Source organism: Neofelis nebulosa, chromosome 4, assembly GCF_028018385.1.
Source record: "Neofelis nebulosa isolate mNeoNeb1 chromosome 4, mNeoNeb1.pri, whole genome shotgun sequence".
Taxonomy (NCBI): Eukaryota; Metazoa; Chordata; class Mammalia; order Carnivora; family Felidae; genus Neofelis; species Neofelis nebulosa.
Genome location: NC_080785.1, coordinates 95806999 through 95826124, shown reverse-complemented (window position 1 = coordinate 95826124; position 19126 = coordinate 95806999). Strand labels below are relative to the sequence as shown.

The following is a 19126-nucleotide window of genomic DNA, read 5'->3' as shown; positions in this document are numbered from 1 at the left end:
AAACCCAGCATGTCCTTCAGTAGGTGAATGGATAAATGGGGTACATCCAGCCAATGGAATATTAATTAGCACTAAAAAGAAATGATGCATGAAAACCATGGAAATCCATGGAGCAAACTTAAGTGTATTATTTAAGTGAAAGGAACCAATCTGAAAAGGCTACATACTGTTATTTTTCCAATTATAATGACATTCTGGAAAATGTAAAACTAGGGAGATAGTAAGAAACAAACAGTATTTGCCAAAGAATTTAAATGTGGATATGAACAAGTGAATACAGGGGATTTTTAAGACAGTGTAAATACTCTGTCAGATTCTCTGTGTCTGGGGGACTTTCTGTGCCCCTGTCTTTCTTTCTCTGTGTTCCTATCAGTTTGTCTCAAACTCTATCAAACTGTTGGATTCTGTCTCTCTCTGCTTGACTGTCTCTCTGACTCTCTCTCTCTCAACATATATATTTAAATATATATTTCTAGGGGCGCCTGGGTGGCGCAGTCGGTTAAGCGTCCGACTTCAGCCAGGTCACGATCTCGTGGTCCATGAGTTCGAGCCCCGCGTCAGGCTCTGGGCTGATGGCTTGGAGCCTGGAGCCTGTTTCCGATTCTGTGTCTCCCTCTCTCTCTGCCCCTCCCCCGTTCATGCTCTGTCTCTCTCTGTTCCAAAAAAAATAAATAAAAAACGTTGAAAAAATTAAATAAATAAATAAATAAATAAATAAATAAATAAATAAATAAATATTTCTAGGGGCACTTGGGTGGCTCAGTCGATTAAGCATCAGACTCATGATTTTGAGTCAGCTCATGATCTCACAGTTTGTGAGATTGAGCCCCACGACAGGCTCTGTGCCGCCAGCACGGAGCCTACTTGGGATTCTCTCCCTTCCTTCTCCCTCCCTTGCATGTGCTCTCTCTCAAAATAAATAAACTTAAAAAATCTACATTTCTATTATTTCTATTTCTATTTCTATTTCCATTCCAAGACACAAAGGTCTTGAAAGATATATAACAGGCTGTTAACCCTGGATTAGGAAAAAAGTATCAAGAAAAAAAACCAGGAAATTAAGTTTTTTCTTTATCTATATTTGCATTATTTCAAAGATTATGATAAACTAATTTTTACTTTTATACTCATTACAGAGGAACTCTTTCAAAAGAACATTAAAATAATAAAGAATTTATAGTTAAAAGTCCTTAAGATACAAGAGATTTTAAATTCAGTAAAAACTGATCACAATAAGCTCTACACTCACAGGCAAAAGCAATAAAATGCAAAACGGAGAACAAATAAATTGGGGGGAATAAATTACGTGTTACTTGCATTTCTGATTCCCTTCACTGAACAGACATTTGAATCATTACTGTTCATTGTAATTAGGCTGAGTACTTAAATGTCAGCCCCACCAGAAGGTCAGGAACAACCCTTTATAAGGGGTAAAGTCAAGCATTTGAGGCCTAGGAATCACAACTTAACCTGAATTATATTTGGTGGAAACCCTCCAGTCAATCCCAGAACAATCCTGTGCTACTAGGACATTCTAAGACCACAGGATATTTTAAGATAGACCTCCCTAATCCACACCTACAAGAGTCAAAGTATACTGACCTGAACAAAAAAGTTGATTTATCAATCTCCTAAACATTCTTTGTTTTGGGTATAGAGTGAAACGGAGTTTTCAAAATCCTACACCAAGAGTCTAGTCTCCTCTACATCTCAGTGCTGGCCTTAAACTAAGAACCTATACTGTCACAAGGTGGCTGCTGCAACAACAGTTCCTTCTTGCTCTCAAGCTTACACCGCACAGGTGAGAGAACCTCACTCTATGCATGAAATCTTGGAATAAATCTCAACCTCATACACAGGAAGACCTTACTCTAACTGGCCAGTGATGTGCCCCTAAGGCGCTGCAAGTGGAGTAAGCTCTACTGCTAGACCAACCGAGAATAGATAAAAGGTGGATCCTCAAAAACAAAAAGTCCACAGCTGTTACAGGAAGTATATAGGAAATGGGGTAAATGGGCAGTAGGAGACTCCAAAACACATCAAATACAATTATCAACCTCAAAGTAGAGCCACTATCAAGCTATATTCTAGGACTACGCTCTCCATTCACAACGCATGAGTCACAATTGCCTTTGAAGCACCTGAAATGTGGCTAGACCCAATGAGATGAGATGTGCTATAGATTTTGAAGACTTAGTACAAAAACATGTAAAACATCTCAATAATTTTTAAATAATCATTACATGTTATAATTACAATTATATTTTGGGGTATTTTAAATAAATAAAATATTATTAAAAATAATTGGCAAGGATGGGACGCCCAGGTGGCTCAGTAATTAAGCGTCTAACTTTGGCCCAGGTCATGATCTCATGGTTAATGAGTTCAAACCCCGCATTGGGCTCTGTGCTGACAACTCAGAGCCTAGAGCCTGGAACCTGCTTCAGATTCTGTGTCTCCCTCTCTCTCTGCCCCTCCCCTGCTTGCACTCTCCCTCACATTAAAAAAAAAAGATCATGATTAGCAAAGAGAAAATATTTTATTGTATTATTAAAAACATGGCAAAAAGGTAGGGAAGGGGAGGAATACATCCAAAAAATGAACAATAAATTCACTAGCACACTGACTTATGTGAAAATCAACTGTCCACTTAGTACTAATTCAAATATAGTATTTCACCCATGACCAAAATATATGGAAAGGTAAACTCACGCCTAACATAATTTATAAAAATGTGGTGTTTTAATGTTTATTTATTTATTTTGAGAGAGAGTGAGAGTGCAAGTGGTGGAGGGGCAGAGAGGGAGAATCCCAAGCAGGCTCTACACTCAGCACGGAGCCTGACATGGGGCTCAATCTCACAAAACATGAGATCATGACCTGAGCCAAAGACGTCTTTTTTTTTTTTAATTGTTATTTATTTTTGAGAGAGAAAGAGAGTGAGCACAAGTGAGGGAGGGGCAGAAAGAGAGGGAGACACAGAATCTGAAGCAGGCTCCAAGCTCTGTGCTGTTGAACCCATGAACTGTGAGGTCATGTGAGCCGAAGTTGGATGCTTAACCGACTGAGCCACTCAGGCGCCCCAAAAGAAACAGATTTCTTAAATAAATAGACCAACCACTCTGTTCGAGATTGCCTTATTTTTGAACATGGAAGGTTACCATGCTGTTAACTAATTACCATAATAAACAATGCAAACAGAAAAAGCATTCTAGGGTGCCTGGGTGGCTCAGCTGGTTATCCAACTCTTGGTTTCAGCTCAGGTCGTAATCTCACGGCTTCATGGGTTCGAGCCTCACATTAGGCTCTGCGCTGGCAGAACAGAGCCTCCATGGGATTCTCTTGGTCTCTCTCTCTGCCCCTCTCCCAATTGTGCTGTCTCTGTCTCAAAATAAATTAAAAAATCAAAAAAAAATTAAAAAAAGAAAAGAATGTGAAAGACCAATCTACTTTCAACTAGCCATTCTAAAAATCATCTAGTATATTAAGCCTAGATCCTGCCTGTTCAAGGCAAATACAGTAATACTGGAAGCAAACACAAGGTATAGGAATGGTGAATTTGAACCCAAAATTACAAGTTTCCACTTGTAAATTCTAATTTATATTATTTTTGAGATCACATATGTTTTGTAAATGTATCAATTATTTCAGAATTTTACCTTTGTGAGACATTTTTCGATAGAACAGTCAACAGAAGTTTATGGCTTATAAGTACAGATATGACTAAGAGCTGCTGACATCAAGAGCCTAATAAGGTAGCACTGCAGATGTTAAGTAAATAAAAATACTATAGTGCTGTAACTGACAAGCTTAAAATGCAGTGGTATCCTGATTAGGGAATCGAGAAGAAACATTTTAACCTGGGTTTAAAATCAGGGCTAGGAGCAAGCAGGCTGACAGAAGCAAGGAGTATGCTCAGTTTGAGAAACCCTTGTGAAATGTCAATATGGAGACATCTAGTGAACAGTTGTAACTGTACGGAGCTCAGGTCTAGAAAATTTTTACAAGGTAACAGAACAGAGCCAATGATGGTAATAGCCTTAGCCAATGAGAGTATCTGAGAATTAAGAGAAGACCACCAAGGACTTAACACCAACATTTAAGTATCAGGCAAAGAAGGGGCCAATGATCAAGGCCATGAAGCCACAGTCAGAGAAGAAGAAAACAAATCTGACAAGAGCTTTTTCAGAAAAGGCAAGAAGACATTTAAGAAACAAGTCAACAGTAAATACTGCCCATATAAAGAAAAACTGAAAAATTACCACTGGTTTGGCAAGAGATCATTAATGACGTTATCTTAATAAAGTAGTAGGAAAATTCAGATGAATGTGTGATTGAAAAAGTGAGAAATACAGACAACAATTGTTCATTACTCTTTCCAAATGTCTGGCAACAATGGAAAGGAACAAGAGTAATGGAGTCATAAGTAGACTCAAATCAGAGAAAGATTTTTGTTTTGTTCAAGACAGAAGAGATTTGAGTAGGTTTAGTCCTGAAAGTAAGGAGCCAGAAAAGAGGGAAGAGGACGAAATACAGAAGAGATAACACACAACCAAGATCCTAGGAACAAGAAGGAATCAGCCTTAAGCAGGAAGAAACATTACTTCAAAGAGCAAAATGGGTACAGAGTGAGGTGAGTGCATGGAAAGTCAGAAGTGGAGGCAGAGAATTCTCACCCTGTAAAAACAAAGTATAAGCTGCATTACAACTCTGTTTTCTCAAATTCAACATCAGAAATAATCAAGGAAGGAAATGCTTAATGGACATGCTTTAACAGTTCTCACTGTAAAACTAAGGACTGCCAAAACTGCATTGTCTTTACTTAAGAAAACAAGGAAAAGAATCATAGTCTCAATATTTGGAATGTATACATTTTTAAGACATTTATATAAATTCAAAAACATTTCTGCCTGAAATCTGCAAGGAAAGAAAAAGAAAGTAAAAACATTTCTTCTTGTAGTCATCTTTGCCTTTAATCCGTAATTGCTAGAAAACATGATGCTACATTAACCACTTAACATCAGCATCCCAAACCATACAGTATCACTGAGGATGGATGGGGATATTCCTAAACTCTCCTTTGACTCTGTATTCTGTCCAAGTTGGAGGAGAAAAAAGCAACTTCATTTCCCTATTCCCTTAAATCCTCCCCAGCCCAACCCCAATCCTCAGGTCTTACAATAGAATATCCAAGACAGCCAGTCTTATTCAATTAGAATGTTAAGCACCAAAAGGTAGAAAACTTGTCTATCAAATGTACTGCCTATACCTAGCATCTAGAACAATGTAAAGCATATAACAAGTACTCAACAAATACTTGTTAAGTAATTTCTTCAAAAAGTATCCAGACAGGGGCGCCTGGGTGGCGCAGTCGGTTAAGCGTCCGACTTCAGCCAGGTCACGATCTCGCTGTCCGTGAGTTCGAGCCCCGCGTCAGGCTCTGGGCTGATGGCTCAGAGCCTGGAGCCTGTTTCCGATTCTGTGTCTCCCTCTCTCTCTGCCCCTCCCCCGTTCATGCTATGTCTCTCTCTGTCCCAAAAATAAATTAAAAAATGTTAAAAAAAAAAAAAAAAAAAAAAAGTATCCAGACAATTTTATTTCGGCATTCAGTAAATACATTACCCAGTCACTTTCTTATCTCTGCATTTCCCACAGGCCAAAGAGGAAAATGTGTCTGGGGAAAAGGGTTTGGGTGTTAAGTACTGGCAGAGAAGGAAGAAAGCTATCCTCCTCTGCTTCTCATTGGTATTAGCGGCAGAAAACTTAACAACAGATATATGCACATTACACGAAGTTGTGACCAAGAGTGGCGGTCAGTAGCAATAAAAAGAGAAACAGATCAATTCCTGAAATGGCAGAAAGAGAGAGGTTTGATGACTGTGCCTGCCTGAAACCTAATACCTCAAATCCAGAGATTTTTCTATCACAAAAAAAAAGCCCAAAAGCTTCCAATTCTGAAAACCTGAGAGCTCCTGGCTTGTCACCTGAAGGTCTCCATTTCTCATTTCAGGCCTCCAAGGTCACTACCAGTGACAGTGAGTGGGGTTAGGAAACGTGCTCCCACCATGTGAAAGGAGCAGAAAAGAGGAGAAATCCATTGAATGCCACCACAGCTGAGAATGGCAGGAAACAGGTGTGTACTTGGCCTTAATATTTGTATTTCTAATGCATTTTCCCACAAAAATACTGTGATACATCAAAGTCAGATTTTCTACATCCTATTAAAATCAAACAAACTGAAATGTCCACTTGAAAAAGAGTATTTCTAGTCACTATTTTTCATATACCAGGTATGTGTATTTAAGAGTGGTTCTGATGTTTTTACATCTCATTTCCTTCTCTATTCCTCACAGATTTTTTATGAGGATTAAACGAGTTAATATTTTAACTTGTTTTATTTTTTATTTTTTTAAATTTACATCCAAATTTGTTAGCATATAATGCAACAATGATTTCTGGAGTAGATTCTTTAGTGTCCTTTACCCATTTAGCCCATCCCCCCCACCCACAACCCCTCCAACAACCTTCAGTTTGTTCTCCATATTTATGAGTCTCTTCTATTTTGTCCCCCTCCCGGTTTTTATATTTTTGTTTCCCTACCCTTATGTCCATCTGTTTTGTCTCTTAGAGTCCTCACATGAGTGAAGTCATATGATGTTTGTCTTTTTCTGATTAATTTCACTTAGCATAATACCCTCCAGTTCTACCCACGTGGTTGCAAATGCAAGATTTCATTCTTTTTGATTGCCGAGTAATACTCCATTGTATATATATACCACATCTTCTTTATCCATTCATCCATTGATGGACATTTGGGCTCTTTCCATACTTTGGCTATGGTTGATAGTGCTGCTATAGACATGGGGGTGAATGTGTCCCTTCGAAACAGCACACCTGTATCCCTTGGATAAATGCCTAGTAGTGCAATTGCTGGATCATAGGGTAGTTCTATTTATGTTTTTTTGAGGAACCTCCATACTGTTTTTCCAGAGTGGCTGCACCACCCTGCATTCCCACCAACAATGCAAAAGAGATCCTCTTTCTCTGCATCCTCGCCAACACCTGTTGCTGCCTGAGTTGTTAATGTTAGCCATTCTGACAGGTGTGAGGTGGTATCTCATTGTGGTTTTGATCTGTATTTCCCTGATGATGAGTGATGTGGAGCATTTTTTCATGCGTCGGTTGGCCATCTGGAGGTCTTCTTTGAAGAAGTGTCTATTCATATCTTTTGCCCATTTCTTCACTGGCTTATTTGTTTTTTGGGTGTTGAGTTTGGTTAAGTTCTTTATAGATTTTGGATACTAACCCTTTACCTGATATGTCATTTACAAATATCTTCTTCCATTCTGTCAGTTGCCTTTTTAGTTTTGCTGATTATTTCCTTTGCTATGCAGAAGCTTTTTATTTTGATGAGGTCCCAGTAGTTCATTTTTGCTTTTGTTTCCCTTGCCTCCAGACATGGTTTGAGTAAGAAGTTGCTGCGACCAAGATCAAAGAGGTTTTTCTCCTCAAGGATTTTGATGGCTTCCTGTCTTACATTGAGGTCTTTCATCCATTTTGAGTTTATTTTTGTGTATGGTGTGTGGTCCAGGTTCATTTTTCTGCATGTTGCTGTCCGGTTTTCCCAGCACCACTTGCTGAAGAGACTGTCTTCATTCCATTGGATATTCTTTCCTGCTTTGTCAAAGATTAGTTGGCCATACGTTTGTGGGTCCATTTCTGGGTTCTCTATTTTGTTCTGTCTTGATGATTACAGCTTTGTAGTATAGTTTGAAGTCTGGGATTGTGATGCCTCCTGCTTTGGTTTTCTTTTTCAAGATTGCTTTGGCTATTCGGGGTCTTTTCTGGTTCCATACAAATTTTAGGATTATTTGTTCTAGCTCTGTGAGGAATGCTGTTGTAATTTTCATGTGGATTGCATTGAATATGTAGATTGCTTTGGGTAGTATTGACATTTTAACAATATTTGTTCTTCCTATCCAGGAGCATGGAATCTTTTTCCATTTTTTTGTGTCTTCTTCAATTACTTTCATAAGCTTTCTATAAGTTTTGAGTTAATATTTGTAAATTGCTCAGGAAAGTGCCTGGCCCACAGCAAGCATTATTTTTTTTTAATTAAATAAAACACTACATTTTTCAAATTTGTTAAATTAATTCTCTCATTAATTTCTAATTAATTTTCAAAAAAGTATTTTTGGCTCTACTTTTTTTTTGCTTTTTTTTGGCTTTACTTTTTTAGTGGGGTTTTCAAAATTCATTTTTTGATCACTTCAAAACGAATTATCCAGAATTCACAGTCAAAATTGTCATTTCAAAAGACTAGCACATTAACTGCTCTTTGGGAATTTCAGATTAATTTATAACTTCATAATTTGTAACTTTTCAGTATGTTTAAAGTAACCTTATCTTCCAAAGTTGTCCTGTTTTTAAAAAATTTTACCTAAAGGGGAGCCTGGGTGGTTCAGTTTCCTGCTTGAGATTCTCTCTGCCTCTCTCTCTGCCCCTCTTCTGCTCACGCAAAATAAATAAACTTAAAAAGAAAAAAAAAAAAACCTTTAAAAAAATTAAAACTTTACCTACAACCTATTTTACCCACAGCCATATTGTCACTCCCTTAAAAGTATATTTGTTACGTTTCAGCAATTTTTTTTCATTTATTTATTTCTGAGAGAGAGAGCACAAGTGGGGAGGGTCAGAGAGAGGAGGAGACAGAATCCGAAGCAGGCTCCAGGCTCTGAGCTGTCAGCACAGAGCCCGATGCGAGGCTTGAACTCACAAACTGTGAGATCATGACCTAAGCCAAAGTTGGATGGTTAGCCAACTCAGCCACCCAGGATCCCCATGTTTAAGCAATTTTTATTTACCTTAATCATGTACCTTTATTTACACTTAATCATGAGTGCTCCATTAAACTGCCATCATTTAATGCAGCTTCTGCTGTAAGAGTTGGATGTACGGTGAGAAGTCTATGCAACCTCAATTACATTCTGGGACAAATACAATCACGTAACATTTTAGGGACAGCTGATGCCAGTCCAGTCTTTCTTATGCAACTCAATACGTTGGGGGAGAGTGAACAGCTTTAAAATGAAGATTAATAGTGTGTAGGGAATCCAAGTTGGCCAAGTGGCTGCTGCATAAATAACATGAGATGACAGGAGAATCTGAACTTTTTAAAAGTTTACTGGTTATATTAAATCTAGAACAAACTGTAAAATTCCAATTCACTTTCAGAAAACTCAGTTAAACCCAGAAACAAAGAACAAAAAAGCCGAGAAATGCAAAACGCATTCAATTGTTACCCCAAATATCTGTGATAATGGACAAATCTTATGATTACATAACATTTGCTAGAAAATCCAATTATATGCAAAAATGACCCCAAATCCCCAAATTAAAAGTCTGGTACCTAAAAACCCAAGAGTGAAATGAACATAAGCCCTAATGAACAAGCCCAGTAATAGGAGCCAACAGTCAGGAAATAATTACTACATTAACTAAAATAAAACACTTAAAGTCAGAACATAAAAAGACAGTATCAATGCAACTTTCCATATCCTAAAATAAAAAGTCAGTAATTCCATTAACTTCATGACTATTTTGGCTGCCAATTCCCACCTGTCCTAGGGACACAGACTAACCGAAAAAGAAAAAGTCTGCATAACCTTCACTTGCATAACACAATACATATTTCTCAATCTTCTTTTGTAATACTGTAGCATCTTCAGATTTCATGTAAAGCCAAGAATCAGTCTCTGCCCAAGTCAGCTATCTCCCTCCCTCCCAATAAGGTCCTGAGTACTGAAAGTGGTATTTTGCTTAGTTTGTTTTCTTTTCATCATATTCTAATTACAGTACATTCTATGTTAACTTAACAGCTTAACTTAACAGATGTGCAGGCACAGAAGATTTGGGCCTACTGAGGCACTGATGAGGGGCCCTAAGAGACTTCAGAAATGCGTGGGAAGGAGCGTCTGGGTGGCTCAGTCAAGCATCCAATGTTGGCTTAGGTCATGATGTCGCGGTTCATGAGTTTGAGCTCTGTGTAGGGCTCTGTGCTGACAGCTCAGGCCTGGAGACTGCTTTAGATTCTGTGTCTCGGCCCTCACACTCTCTCTCTCACAAAAGTAAATAAAAGGAAGGAAGGAAGGAAGGAAGGAAGGAAGGAAGGAAGGAAGGAAGGAAGGAAGGAAGGAAGGAAGGAAGGAAGGAAGGAAAGAAAGGAAAGGAAAGGAAAGGAAAGGAAAGGAAAGGAAAGGAAAGGAAAGGAAAGGAAAGGAAAGGAAAAGAAAGAAAAGAAAAGAAAAGAAAAGAAAAGAAAAGAAAAGAAAAGAAAAGAAAAGAAAAAAAAGGAAAGGAAAGGAAAGGAAAGGAAAGGAAAGGAAAGGAAAGGAAAGGAAAGGAAAGGAAAGGAAAGGAAAGGAAAGGAAAAAGAAAGCAAGCCATGCGAAGCCAGGCTCTCCCCTCACCAGATATGAGTAACTGCCTCTTCAAGCCATCCTACTGTGAGAATAAAACAGACACTGCAGATGGCATAACTTGAGCCTTTGATGACATCCGAAAGCCACTGAATCAATTAACCCTAAAGCCTGCCCTATCTCTGGACCACTTTTTATGCAAGCTAATACATTCCCATTATGATTAAACCATTTCAATTGAATTTTGTTGCTCTGCTGAAATCACTCTGATAGAGTGTGATGGTTAATTTGATGTGTTACCCTGACTAGGCTACAGTGCCCAGCTGCTTGGTCAATACCAGTCCAGATGTTGTGTGAAGGTATTTTTAGATGTGATTAACACTCAAGTCAGTAGACTTTGAGGACAGATTACCTTCAATAATGTGCGTAGGCTTCATCCAACCATCTGAAGGCCTCAAGAGAAAAGACTGAGGTCCTTTTAAAGAAGAAATTCTGCCTCCAGAATGCTTTTGAACTCAAGTCTGCAACACAGACTCCTGCCAGAATTTCCAGCTTACTAGCCACTCTTAACAAATTTCAGACTTGCCAGCCTCAACAATTGTCTGACCCAATTCCTTAAAATAAATCTCTCTATATATTCATATATTCTATTGGTTTAATTTCTGAAGTAATAAACTCAATCGTTCTCCTTGAGCTTATTACACTTTAACTGAACAAAAATGTTTTTCAGTTTCAATGTGTTAATTGACAATAATAAACTGTACATATTTAGAAGACACAATTTAAGTAGTTTTCACATAGGTATACACCTGTGAGACTGTGTCTACAATTAACATAATGAACACATCCATCAGCCCCAAAGGTTTCCTTGTGCTCCTAGACTATGTTTTTAATACAAAATATGGATTAAACTTTACCTACTCCTTTATAAACTTTTTCCAGTTCATAATATATAGAGTGAACAGTTTTCCTTATCATTGAACACAATTATAATGGCTACATAGTACTCCAAAGTAATAATACACCATAGTTCTGTTCAATCATCTTCTGATGTTAGACATATAAAGTTTTTTTTTTTTTTTTAATGTTTATTTTTGAGATAGAGCTCAAGCAAGCAGGGGAGGGACAGAAAGAGAGGGAGACACAGAATCCGAAGCAGGCTCCATCCTGGCTCTGAGCTGTCAGCACAGAGCCCAACGCAGAGCGCCAACTCACAAGCTTTGAGATCATGACCTGAGCCGAAGTCGGACATTTAACCGACTGAGCCACCCAGGCAATTTAAGTTGTTAGACACTTAAATTAATTCTAATGTTTTGCTATTATAAGCCATAATGTGAACAACATTCTCATAGCTATATTTATATAAAGTCATGATTACTTCCTTCTATGTTTCTAAAAACAGAATTGCTGAGTTAAAGGACAATTATACTTTAAGAAATAATTATTGTAATATAATATCAACATTAAATACTTATACAACATGTAGTATGTGCCAGGTATCATACCATGCCCTTCCTCTATGAAATAAGCTGTACCAATTTTCAGTCTCAAGCATTACATGAATATACCTATGATTTCATACACTGAACAAGTTTTTTAAAAACTCCTGCTCTTCCCCAAATAAACCTCAACATAATTCCAGTCAAGTCTCCATTTTTAAGTTTTCACACTTCATGAACATCTAAATGTATAAAAATAAGATCTTTTCTTAAGGAGCACAGAAGAGGAGACCTTTATGTATCAGAAATTAAAATGTAATATAAGATTACAATAATTAAAACAATGTATGATAGCAGGACACCCAAAGGGATCTATAAAACAGGAAAGCCCAGAATATGTACAAACTTTATATACGATGAACATGACAGAACAGAGTAAGAAAGATTAAATATCCAAATGTTTTTAAAAACTCACATAGACATTTTTAAGAAACCAGAAAATAGAAATACCTAAAACCCAGCAATTGTGCTACTAGGTATTTACCCAAAGAACACAAAGATACTAATTCAAAGGGATACACAGACCCTGATGTTTGTATCTACAACAGCCAAATTATGGAAATAGGCCAAATAAATCAGTCACAGAAAGACAAACACCACAAAATTTCATTTATATGTAAATTTTATTTATTTATTTTTTACTTTTATTTTTATTATGAAATTTATTGTCAAATTGGTTTCCATACAACACCCAGTGCTCATCCCAACAGGTGCCCTCCTCAATACCCATCACCCACCCTCCGCTCCCTCTCACCCCCCCATCAGCCCTCAGTTTGTTCTCAGTTTTTAAGAGTCTCTTATGCTTTGGCTCCCCCCCTCTCTAACCTTTTTTTTTCTTCCCCTCCCCCATGGTCATATGTAAAATTTAAATAAGAGAAAGAAAACAAATGAGCAAAGGGGTAGGGGGAGAGGGAAACCAAAAAACAGACTATTAAACTACAGAGAACAAACTGATGGTTACCAGAGGGGAGGTGGATGGGGGGATGGGTTAAGTAGGTGATGGGGATTAAGGAGTGCACTTGTGATGAACACCCGGTGTTGTATGGTAAGTGCTGAATCACTGTATTATACACCTGACACCAGTATTACACTGCATTAACTAATTAGAATTTAAATAAAAACTTTAAAAATATGTAAACAGAAAACATTCTTACAATTTTCTAGGGGGCTAAGCCTTCCTAAGCGTGAGACAAATCACCTTCCTTCAAAAAAAAATCCCACAAACTGACATATGACCACATATAAATTTCAGAATAACAAAGAACACGAGAAAAACAAAGGTGAGGGCAAACAATGGAAATGGGAAAAATTATCTATGCTATGTGAAACACATAAAACATTAATATGTATTTTAATAAATCTTTCCAGTTAGTAAGCAAACATCAAACAAACGGGCAATTCACAGAAATGGCAAAAACCTGACAAATCTTTAACCTTTCATAGTTGACTGCCCTAATGCTGATGCTGCCCTAAATGATTCTCTGCCACTTCCACCCTTCACCACCCACCTTGCCCCACTGCAGGATTTAACTGCTAAAGTTCTTCTATTAATGGCCACAGTATTCACAATGCAGATCACCCGCTTTTTAACTTCTCCCTCTACTCTCCATTTCAAACCGATACCATGGCTTCTGCAATTGGCTTCTGTCTTACGTGTCTGTTGCTGAGTTTCATTCTTACGATCCCCCTTTCTCTGCCTGGGTTTGAGCTCACTTTTTAACTTCCGGTAAGGTTAACCAATCAAACACACCTAGTCATTATGTGACAACTTTTTCACTCTTGACAACTTTTACTATTAATAATTAAAGACTACTTGTAAGCTTTCAGAAAAAAGGTTGTTTTTTTTTTTTTTTCCTAATTTCTGGGTCTGCTCTCCAAAACTTCACTGGAGGACTAAAACCATTTCTCCCAAACCTCCATCCTCTCCACCTAATTAAAACAATTACTGTATTATTGATCTATTTCTACCCTCACAATCAATAGACTACCAACCTATAATAAACACAAACTTTATTGTGTTCTTGCTGTGTGCAATATTCTAAGTGTTTCTCATGAATTATTTCATCAAATGCAACAAACCTATGAATAATGAATTATTACTCCATCTTCCAGATGAGGAAACCAGAGATGGACGAAGCTCGGATTCAAACTATGTACTCTTAATCATTACACATATTTCTCGTTACTTTTACTTTATAACATCTGCCCCAAAAGAACACTATTTCTTGTTCAGCTACTCAGGAAATATTGACAAGAGAAAGGCACTTCCCCTTTCCATTCCCATCTACTCCTTCCTGCCTTTCCCACAGATTCCTTTTCCCTTAAACTCCACAATCCCTTTGCCATAAATCATTTGATGGGCAACTAAACATTCTGATTTCTCTATGTTCTTTAAATTTTTTTTTTTAATTTTTTTAATGTTTATTTTTTTTATTTTTGAGACAGGGAGAGACAGCATGAACAGGGGAGGGTCAGAGAGAGAGGGAGACACAGAATCTGAAACAGGCTCCAGGCTCTGAACTGTCAGCACAGAGCCTGACGCGGGGCTCGAACTCACGGACCACGAGATCATGACCTGAGCCGAAGTCGGATGCTTAACCAACTGAGCCACCCAGGCACCCCTATGTTCTTTAAATTTTTAAAGGCACCTGGCTCTTGATCTCAAGGTCTTGAGTTCAGGACCCACCTTGGGCATAGAGCTTAATCAAAAAATAAATGAAAATAAACTCTTAATTTCAACACATGATGCTAACTCTGTATCTCCTTGTGATTCAGAAAGGAGTCATTTCCTAATTAAGATTTTACATTCTTTCCTTTAAAAGCATTATAGGCAAGGGACACCTGGGTAGCTCTGTCAGCTGAGCATCCAACTTCAGTTCAGCTCATGATCTCCTGGTTTGTGAGTTCGAGCCCCACATTGGACTCTCACTGCTGTCAGCATGGAGCCTGCTTCGGATCCTCTGTCCCCTTCTCTCTCTGCCCATCCCCCACGCTCACACCCACATGGTCTCTCTCTCCCCCCCCTCCACTTTCTCTCTCCCCCTCCCCCATGCTCTCTCAAAAGTAAACATTTAAAAGAGTAAAAGCTTTATATGCTACATTTCATTAAATGTAAATAAAACACTCCTATACCTTTTAACTGATTATGCAAAATTCACAATCATGAAATATTCATTTGGTTATTTTGGAACAGAATACAATCTGTTTTATAAATATTTTTCTCCTCGATTCAACTCTAACATTTACTGAGCACTAACATAAGAAACATGAGAGCAAGGAAACCAGATGTCTGGACAGTTTCTATATAAACTACTCAAAAGATGAACATTCTTACTATGTTACAAATATATTCAAAACTCAATTAAAAACACTAATACCCTAATTTTAAAAAATAGGCAAAGGACATAAATAGGTAATATATGTTAAAAATATATATAAATGGCCTCTAAGAACAGGAAACTGTCCAATCTCCATTGTAATAAAAAATAATTATTAAAAAGACAGGATACCATTTTTTACCTATCAAATTATCAAACAAAATCATTATAAATGCTGGTCAAAATACATGACAAGCTCTGTGCTATTTTTTCTGAAAAAAGTGAGTATTTTGATTCCTTGGCATTGTATTTAATGTCAAGCACCATTTTTGGTCCTAACCTACCCTTCCAGTCTCATCTTCTAAACAAACCCACCCCATCCACCACACACACCTCTCCCTCTCAATCTACCCAGTATTTTCATCAGAACAAAGAATTCTGGGGTGCTGTTTGGATTTTGTCTTAAATAACAGCTTCATTGAGATTTAATTCATATATCATACATTCACCCATTTAAAGTACTCAATTCAATCGGTTTTAATGTATTCAGAGTTGTGCAACCACCACCACAATGAAATCACCTCAAAAAGAGCCTCATACCCATTAGCAGGTATTCCCCATTTTCAACACCTCCCCAAGTGTCTGACAACCACCAATCTATTTTCTGTCTTTACAGATTTGCCTATTCTGGACATTTTATATAAACAGAATTATACAATACACAGTCTTTTTACCTGGCTTCTTCCACTTATTGTTTTTAAGGTCCATTCATGTTGTAAGATGTATCTGTACTTCATCTTTTTTTTTTTTTTTAAACTGTAGTAAAATGTATATAATATAAACCATTCATAACTATTTTTTAAGTGTACCATTTAGGGGCAGCAAGTTCATTCACACTGTTGTGCAACCAATCAGCAGCACCCATTTCCAGAACTCTTTTCATCTTGCAAAAATGAAATTCTGTACCTATTGAACTGTAACTGCCCATTCTTACCCGCCTCTACTCCCTGGTAACCACCATTTGACTTTCTGTCTCTATGGATCTGACTACCTCAGGTACTTCCTGAAAGTAAATTCATCTAGTATTTCGCTTTTGTGATGTTTATTTTACTTAGCATAATGTCCTTAAGGTCCATCCATGTTGTAGCTTGTGTCAGAATTTCCTTTTAAAGACTGAATGATATTTCATTGTATGTATATACCACATTTTGCTTGTCAATTCATCCATCCAAGAAGATTTAGATTGCTTCTGCCTTTTGGTTACTGTGAATAGTGCTATTAACAAAAGGTACAAATATCTCTTCAAGATGCTACTTTAGTTCTTATGAGTATATAACCAAAAGTGGAAATGCTGGACCATATGGTTAATTGTTTTTAACTTTTTAAGGAATCATCATATCTTCCACAGCAGTTTTACCATTATACATTCCAACTGGCAAAGGCCAAGTATTCCAATTTCTCCACACCTTTGGCATCACTCGTTAATTTTCTGTTGTTTTTATTTTTGTTCTTTTGATAAGTCATTTTAATGGGTATGACTGGTAATTCAATGCCGTTTTAACGTGCATTTCCCTAATAGTGATGTTGAATGTCTTTTCATGTGTTTAAAATCCATTAAAGTCCTTTGGTATTTTATTTTCATTGAGTTGGAGTTCTTTACATAAAATTAATATAAAATCTTATCAGATATGTGATTAGCAAATATCTTCTTCTATATCCTGAGTTGCTTTTTTACTCTTATGTCCTTTGATGCCTAAAAAATTTTGATTTTGGGGACGCCTGGGTAGCTCAGCCTGTAAAGCATGAGACTCTTGATCTCGGGGTCATGAGTTTGAGCCCCATGTTGGGGGTAGAATTTGCTAAAAAAATCAAATTTAATTTTGAGTAGCCCAACTTTTTCTTTTTCCTTTTGTTGTTCTGTGCTTTTGATATCCTACCCAAAAACCATTGCCAAACTCAATGTAGTCAAGTTCTCCCCTATGTTTTCTTATAGAAGTATTCTAGTTCTAGCTCATACATTTGGGTCTTTGATCCATTTTGAATTGGTTTTATTTTAAGTTCTTCTTTTTGAGAGAGAGAGAGAGAGAGAGAGAGAGAGAGAGAGAGAGAGAGAGAGAGAACGTAAACAGGCAAAAGGCAGAGAAAGAGAGACATACACACAAATCCTAAAGCAAGCTCCAGGCTCTGAGCTGTCAGCACAGAGCCCAACACGGGGCTCATACCACCAGATCATAACCTGAGCCAAAGTTGGATGCTTAACCAACTGAGCCATCCAGGCACCCGTTTTTTGTTTTGTATTTTATCTTAAGTGATCCTCAGTCTCACTTTTTTTTAAAGTTTACTTCATTTTGAAGGAGAGAGACAGAGAGAAACCATGCAAGTGGGGGAGAGGCACAGAAGGACAGAGAGAATCCCAAGCAAGCTCCACACCCAGCACGGAGCCGAAAGCAGGGATGGATCTTATAACCATGGGATCATAACTTGAGCCGAAATCAAGATTTGGATGCTTAACTGACTGAGCCACCCAGGCACCCTGATGTTTTATATTATTTCTATTTTTTTAGTTTTTTTAACTAAAAAAAATGTTTGAGAGAGAGAGAGAGCACGAGCAGGGGAGGGGCAGAGAGAGGGGGAGACACAGAATCTGAAGCAGGCTCCAGGCTCTGAGCAGTCAGCACAGAGTTCAATGCGGGGCTCAAACTCACAAACCATGAGATCATGACCTGAGCCGAAGTCGGACACTTAACTGACTGAGCCACTCAGGTGCCCCTCAAGGTTTTATTTTTAACACAGTATTAGGTTAAGAGTCCAACTTCATGGTTTCGCATATAGATATCCAACTTTTTCAACACAAATTGTTGAAAAAACTTCCTCTGTATTAGTACCCTTGTCTAAAATCACGTGCCCATATATGCCAGGGTTTATTTCTGGGCTCTGAATTCTGTTCCACTGGTGCATATGTCTTGTCTTTATGCCAGTACTGTAGTTTATGATAAGTGTTGAAACTGGGAAGTGTGAGACCTCCAACTTTGTTCTTGTTTCAAGTTTGCTTCGGTTATTTGAGGGTCCCGTGAGATTCCAAATAAATTTCAGGATGAATTTTTCCAATCTGCCACAACCATTGTTGGGATTTTCATTAGAATTGCATTAAATCTGTAGATTACTCTGGGTAGTACTGATATCTTAACAATATTAAGTCTTCTAATCCAGGAACACCAATATCTTTAATTTATGGTGTCTAACTTCTTTCAGCAACGTTTTATAATTTTCAATATACAAATATTTCATCTCCCTGGTTAATTTACTCCTATTTTATTCTTTTTGATGCTATTGCAAATGAAATCATTTTCTTTTCCTTTTCAGATTTTTGCTGTTAGAATACAGAAACTCATCTTTTTTGCACATTGATTTTGTACCTTGCGATTTGCTGAATTTACTTATTAATTCTAATATTTTGTTTGGTAGAATCTTTAGGACTTTCTACATATAAGATCATGTTGTCTATGAATAAAGATAATTTTATTTCTCCCTTTCCAATTTTGATATATTTATTTCTTTTTCTTGCTTAACTGCTTCTAGCACTATACTGAATAGAAGTGACAAAAGTGAGTACCCTTGTCTCACCCTGATTATAAAATAAAAGCTTTTCATCTTTCACTACAGAATATGACGGTAGCTGTGGACTTTTCATATATGGGCCTTTAATACGTTTGACATAGTTTCCTTCTAATCCTAGTTTGTTGAGTGTCGTTATCATGAAAGAATGTTGAATTCTGTCAAATGTTTATTCTGTATCTGGAGAGATGATCATGTAAATTTTTTTCTTCATTGTGTTAATGTAGTGTATTACAGTGACTAATCTTCATATGCTGAACTATCTCTGCATTCCAGG

General features: G+C 37.4%; 1 protein-coding gene and 1 long non-coding RNA gene across 5 annotated transcripts in view; one reads left to right on the top strand and one right to left on the bottom strand.

Annotated features, from left to right (window-relative positions):
- The window catches only part of LOC131509593 (uncharacterized), a 32189-nt gene extending 21997 nt beyond the window's left edge, over positions 1-10192 (top strand). The window contains exons 2-3 of the long non-coding RNA XR_009260593.1: positions 6011-6133; positions 9879-10192. This is a non-coding gene — a long non-coding RNA (uncharacterized LOC131509593). The remainder of the gene's footprint in view (positions 1-6010; positions 6134-9878) is intronic.
- CDK13 (cyclin dependent kinase 13) overlaps positions 1-19126 on the bottom strand; it is a 126573-nt gene that overhangs the window by 56858 nt on the left and 50589 nt on the right. The window lies entirely within an intron of this gene.